The sequence below is a fragment of the Octopus bimaculoides genome, chromosome 18, assembly GCF_001194135.2.
Source record: "Octopus bimaculoides isolate UCB-OBI-ISO-001 chromosome 18, ASM119413v2, whole genome shotgun sequence".
NCBI lineage: Eukaryota > Metazoa > Mollusca > Cephalopoda > Octopoda > Octopodidae > Octopus > Octopus bimaculoides.
Genome location: NC_068998.1, coordinates 50,853,155 through 50,860,282, shown reverse-complemented (window position 1 = coordinate 50,860,282; position 7,128 = coordinate 50,853,155). Strand labels below are relative to the sequence as shown.

Here is a 7,128-nt window from a genome sequence, read left to right as displayed (position 1 = left end):
ACACAGACACACACACACAGACACACACACTTCCATTAGGAAGGGCATTTAGTTGTAGAAACCTTACCAGATCAAATTGGAGCCTGGTGCAGCCTTCTGGCTTGCCAGCCCTCTGTCAAACCGTCCAACCCATGCCAGCATGGAAAGCAGATGTTAAATGATGACGATGATGATGATGATGATGATGATGATGATGATGATGATGATGATGATGTTGGTGGTGGTGATTGTTTACTTTTAGAATGACATTGTAGGGTAGGTGTGAGAGGCTGAATCTGGCCAGTGTAAATATAAAACAAGTGGAATATTAGAGTCGGTAAGGTCCATTTAAATACTAAAGGTTAGAACATGATTTGAGGGTGATTTGACCTCTCTTTCCAGCAGGTCAAATGACCACATGGAAGCACCCTCATTGGCTTCTGTTCCACTTGTTGTTGCTGCTGCTCCTATCTTTGTTGGTCTTGCTTTTCTTGTTGTTGTTGTTGTTCTTGATTCTACTTTTATTGTAAACTTTGCTGTTGTTGTTGTTGTTCCTCTTGTTTCCTTTCTCTATTGTTTTGTGGTTTTAAATACTGAGATGCTGCAGTGTGAGTCTTAGCCCATTCTGTCTTCCTCTTTATCTACTTATCTTAACCCTCGATGGTGTCCGCCTATCTGACCTCTAGCTTCTCTGAACGACTTTACAAGAGGTTCTTCACTTATTGAAACACTCTGAAGCACTTAGCTGTGCATGTATCCTTCCTTTTCTTCCTTTTGTCTTTTGACAGTCACGTACAGTTTGAGGTAGATTTGACTACTATTTCTAGCAGCATGCACGACCACATTGAGATCCACTCATTGCCTCTCTCTCCCTCATAACTGTATCTAAGTAAATGAACCATATTATAATCAATATTAGAACATCCGTTCTGTTAATCCGCTAAATCAGAATTGAACCAAGTCTTAGATGACAATGTATTTAAAGAACTCTTGAACATTATGCAAATGAATTCTGTATACCGTTCTCTCTCATTAATGTATTGGTAAGTCTATATTCTTCATTTGTTGATTGATTCTACCGTTTATTTAATTGGCATCGTTTGTTCTTTAATGAATATAAACTGAAACTAGAAATGTCAGTGTGTGTGTGTGAATGCACACACACACACACACACACACACACACACATATGAGAGAGATGGGTGAAAATTCTGTGTTTGCATGTGTATTTGAATATATTCATTAGATGAATGTATGTATGTATATATCTAATATATATGTGTGTGTGTGTGTGTGTGCATGTTTTCTATATCGATATGGAGATTAACTTGTTTATTGAACCATAGACGTCTGCTGTTTCTTCTCATATCAACAACAAACATCTACAGTTATGGAACAGGTGTCGCTAACGATAATAATAGTTTTGTGTTTGTTACAAGGGTGACAGATGTGAGGACATTGGGAGATTAAATTTTGGGCGTTTTCCACAGAGTTATGGGTCAGTGTGCTTAGAGTGTCAGACTCACAATCATGAGGTAGTGAGTTCAATTCCCGGACCGGGCTGTGTGTTGTGTTCTGCAGCAAGACACTTTATCTCACGTTGCTCCAGTTCTCTCAGCTGCAGAAATGAGTTGTGACGTCACTGGTGCCAAGCTGTGTTGGCCCCTTTTGCCTTTCCCTTGGGTAACATTGGTGGCATAGAGAAGGGATGCTGGTCTGCATGGCCTTAGGAGTCATACGAGGGGTCTTCAATGATGAGGCAACCCGAGTTGAGATCTGTCTTACTTAGAAAGAAACGTGGTCTCGGCAGTGGTCTTACTCAGAGATGAACCCACTACCACCATGTTTGGATTTCATGTATTATTCTCATCACCACCATCATCATCATCATTGTTATTATTACTAAAAGTCATTACCTCTACCACCACCACTACCATAGTCACCATTATCGCCAGCAGTAATTGTATATCTATTACTCCATACTCTCTTTACGTAATTACTTAATTATGTAATTAAACATGGTTAAACATATCTCTTGACCCTTCATGTTCCATATATTTATTTTGGTTTCTGTTTTTTTTTTTTTCTTTCCAAAATTTTATTGTTGCTTACACTCACCCCCGCCCCACTCCCATTTGTTGCAGTTTAAATTCTTTCCTTCCTTTCCCTCCTCTTTGTCGTCTTTCTCATCCTCTTCTTCCTTTCCATCATTATCAATGACCACCACCATCATCATCAGCTTCATCATCAACATTCTCATCATTCTCTTTCCTCTTCATCGCCGTCAGCATCACCAATCAAATACTGGGAGTTGATTTGATCAACTAACCCCTTCCCTAAAATCTGAAGCCTTGCGTTTGGCATCTGTGCCCAGCGTCGCCTTCCTGGCACTTGTGCCGGTGGCACGTGTAGATACATTCGAGTGAGATCGTTGCCAGTGCCGCTGGACTGGCTCCTGTGCAGGTGGCACGTAAAATACACCATTTTGAGCATGGCCATTGCCTGTACCGCCTGACTGGCTTTCGTGCCGGTGGCATGTAAAAGCACCCACTACATTCTCGGAGTGGTTGGCGTTAGGAAGGGCATCCAGCTGTAGAAACTCTGCCAGATCAAATTGGAGCCTGGTGTAGCCATCTGGTTCACCAGTCCTCAGTCAAATCGTCCAACCCATGCTAGCATGGAAAGCGGACGTTAGACGACGATGATGATGTTATTGTCGTTGTTGTTGTTGTTGGTTTTTGTTGTTGAGCTCCAAACCAGTTCCTATTGAGCAGACCCATAATTCCTCAAACTAGCAAATCTGCCCATCTACGACGGAGGCATAAAGTGAGGGAGTGACGTCATAGCAGTGGTATGTATTGAGAAATGTGATAGATTACTGGGCGATGTCATAGAGAAATCAAATCCTTGTTGGTGGTGGTGGTGGTGGTGGTGATGCTTTCTAATGTTGGTGATGATGATGAAGGTGATGGTGGTGGTTGAGATGGGAGATTATAGTCATGACAATGTTGATGATGATGTATCAACAAAAAAAAACAACAGCACAAACCCCAAAACATGTTATCCAGATTTTTTAAAATGCGAACCAAAAAAAAAACCCAAAAAAACTCAGTTTTCTTCTTGGTTTTCTCTGTGTTTTTCTATTTTCATTTTGTTTGTTTCTTTTGTCCATTTTTGCTGCTGCTGCTGCTGCTGTTGTTGTTGTTGTTGTTCTACATTACATAATTCAATATTATTTCGGCTTTTTTCATTAACCAAAACCATTGTTATTCTTAGTCCTGTTGTTACCAAAGTCATTCTTGCAAAAGTTGATACTTGTTGTTATTGTTGATGCTGTTTTTATCATCATCGGAAACATCATCATCATCATCATCATCATCATTATTATTATTATTATTATTATTATTATTATCATTAGCTTTTGGTAATCGCGACTCCATTTTGCCCAATCTATTAATCCTGTTTATTCATCCATGTCAACGGATTCCGAAATAAATCAGTCATGGAGATATTTTGATAGCTTTCCTGCATTTTTTTTTACCCCCTTTTTTGCCATTCATCTTTGGTTCTTAAACCCCAGTCCTCACTCAGTGCCCTGGCCCCTATACCTCTATACCCCTTTATACTCCTCCCCTAGGTTCATCTTGCCTCCCCTCCCCACCCCATTAAGTATTTATTTTAACAAGGCTTGTTGCTTGTTTAATACCATATCACAGTTGTGTGGTAGAAGTTTGGAGAGAGAGAGAGAGAGAGAGAGAAAGAGTAAATGCATAGAAGAAGGAACATTGAGTGTCTGATCGTAATTTTGTGAGAACTGTTTATACATACATATATATATATATATATATATGTGTGTGTATGTGTGTATATATATATATATATATATATATATAAACACACACTCGCGCACATACATATATATATATTATGTGTGTATGTATAAGTGTATATGCATACATGTCTATATATATATATATATATGTGTATATATATACACATACATACACACATATATGAGTATATATATCTATATGTGTGTGTATGTATGTACGTATATGTGTATATACATATATGTATATATATATGTATATACACACACATACATATATATACTCACTCTTATACACTCACATGCACACGCACACACATATACTTACACACACACATACCATATATATATATATATATATATATATATACTCACTCTTATACACACACACACACATTTGTTTGTCATAATTTCCTGTTTATTTTAGTCAGCCACAAATTGGAAATATTTGCTTACAAAATGGTGGTTATTATGAACAAGGGTTTATATGCATGTTCCTTATTTTCATACATGGAAACGACCAACTATAACCAGCTATAACCAGCCAGTACTGTGTGTGTTGGTCATGGGTGGAAGAGCAGAACCAGAATAAGAACATTTTACATTTTCACATGATATGTTCTTCCTTTATTAATGTTATTGATGGTGGGGGACTGGACTTGAGGGGGTAGGTATTGTTGTTCTTTAGCCCATATCTGCTGGTCTATGTTCATTGGTATTCTAATAAGCTCCATTCAGTCTCATACATGTATGTATATGCCTCTCTCTCTCTCTCTCTCTCTCTCTCTCTCTCTCTCTCTCTCTCTCTCTCCCTCTCTCTATCTATCTATCTATCTATCTATCTATTTATCTATCTACCTTCATTCCTATCTCTCTCTCTCTCTATATATATATATATATCTATTGGTCTATCTACCTATTTATCTATCTACCTACCTACCTATCTATCTACCTATCTGTCTATGTTTCTATCTATCTATCTACCTACGTACCTACTACCCACCTACCTACCTATCTACCTACCTACCTATCTATCTATCTATCTATCTATCTATCTATCTATATATATATCTATCTGTCCATCTATCTATTTTTCTGTTTATCTGTATCTATCTCTCTTTCTCTCTCTCTCTCTCTCTCTCTCTCTCTCTCTCTCTCTCCATATATGTATCCCTATGGAAGGTGGACGTTAAACGATGATGATGTTATCGTTTAACATCCACGATGCACTTTCTGGCATTGTTGTAACTTTGGAATGATAGCACCTCACTGACTAGGTCGGGTAAAGGTATCTTCCATGGTGAATATCACTTTGGTAGAGAGCAGAATCAATGAAATATTTGGTTACTAAGTACCATCATCTGGCTCTTGGTTAACTTTGTACACAGCCGCGCCATTGCCTTTAGTGAAATTTACTTTGTTCAAAACACTTGATGTAAATCTCTGTTTTTAGAATAACTCCTTCACTTCTTCCTACTAGTCTTTGGTCCATAGTCACAAGGTTGTTGCCCTACCTTCTAACTAAACAAAAGCAGAAAAAGAAAAGGTGTGGCTCTGTAGTAATAAGTTTCTTTCCCAACCAGATGGTTCTGGGTTCAATCCCACTGTGTGGCACCTTGAACAAATTTATTCTATTATAGCCCCAGGCTGACCAAAGCCTTGTGAGGGGATTTGGCTACTAGATCACAGAAAAAAATCCGTCATATATTTATGTCTGTTTATCCCCCCGCTACCACTTTACATCTGGTGTTGGTTTGTTTACATCCTTGTAACCAAGTGGCTCAGCAAATGCAACCGATAGAATAAATACCAGGCTGCCGAAAAATAAGAACTGGAATTAAATTCTTCAGCTGAACCCTTCGAGGTGGTGCCATAGTCCGATGATTGAAACAAAGATAGTACTGTATCTCTTGGATTCTTTTTCTCCTCTTTTTTTTTTTTTTTTTTTTTTTTTTACCTATTTGCACTAACTTAACTAATGGCAACTGAGAACATTTTGGTGCTAATTATAAGTTTGCTGTGTTGTAGCTATCGCTTGTTTCTTTTTATAAGACCTCGGTTGAAAGGGAAGACCGACAAAACATGCAGACGAGACATAAACGAGGAAGTTGTTATTAGTAAAACAGGTAATTGTTCCCCGCAATGAAATGAACTGATAGCGGCGTTCTTATGATGAGTATGATAGAACGATGACGAAGGCGGCGGTCGTGGTAGTAACAATGATGTTGATGATCAGGTTTATGATGATGATGATGATGTTGTTGATGGTGGTGATGTTGGGTGTTACTGTGGTGGTGCTGCTGCTGTTGCTGCTGGTGATGATAATAGTGATTGTGATGACGATGACGACGACGACGATGATGATGATGATGATGATGATGACGATGATAACAGACTTCTCATTTTAGCAACAAAATGTATCTGTTGTGAAAACAAACAGAAAGAAAGAAACAAAAAAAGAAACAAAAGAAACAAAGAAAGACAGAAACAAACAAAGAAATGAAAGAACACTGTCAAAGATGGTTGTATGTGTGTGTGTGGTGTGTATGTGTGTGGATATTTCTGTCTCTGTATGTGTGTATATGTACTTCACTGTGAGTGTGTGTGCCTGTGTGATATGGTATGGATGACTAAACAAAGGATTACGTTGAACGATATTTGCAACTTCTGTACTCCAAGCAACAAGTGAGGAATGTGTGTTGGGTGGTGGGTGGCAGATGTGGAAGCACCTCTCCTACTAAGCAATGAACTTGTGAATTTATGGGTAAAAGTGATGATATTCTGTGATATTCAAGCCTTTCCTTGAGGAATTTAGTGCTAAACCCATATCAAACAACTTGAAAAAGAAAGCCAAAGCCAGCTTCCTGCTTCGGTTTCTTTATACTCTGCTTGCATTTTACTTTGCTTCAGTTCGTTATTATTATCATTAAAGAAATCATTATTATTATTATTATTATTATTATTATTATTATTATTATTATTATTATTATTATTATTATTATTATTAAGAAAGTAGGCATAGGAGTGGCTGTGTGGTAAGTAGCTTGCTTACCAGCCACATGGTTCCGGGTTCAGTCCCACTGCGTGGCACCTTGGGCAAGTGTCTTCTACTATAGCCTCGGGGCCGACCAAAGCCTTGTGAGTGGATTTGGTAGATGGAAACTGAAAGAAACCCGTTGTATATATGTATAATATGTGTGTGTGTGTGTGTGTATGTTTGTGTCTGTGTTTGTCCCCCCAACATTGCTTGACAACCGATGCTGGTGTGTTTACGTCCCCGTAACTTAGCGCTTCGGCAAAAAAGACTGATAAAATAAGTA

At 38.3% G+C, this 7,128-nt stretch overlaps 1 protein-coding gene across 4 annotated transcripts in view; it reads left to right on the top strand.

Annotated features, from left to right (window-relative positions):
• Positions 1-7,128, top strand: part of LOC106874735 (alpha-2Db adrenergic receptor) — a 113,956-nt gene that overhangs the window by 70,955 nt on the left and 35,873 nt on the right. The window contains exon 1 of one of the 4 annotated variants that reach the window (XM_014922569.2): positions 783-1,022. The exons of the other annotated variants lie outside the window; for them this stretch is intronic. The gene's annotated coding sequence lies outside the window, so the exon portion shown is untranslated. Of the gene's footprint in view, positions 1-782; positions 1,023-7,128 lie in introns of those variants that run through there. 4 annotated transcript variants of the gene reach the window in all.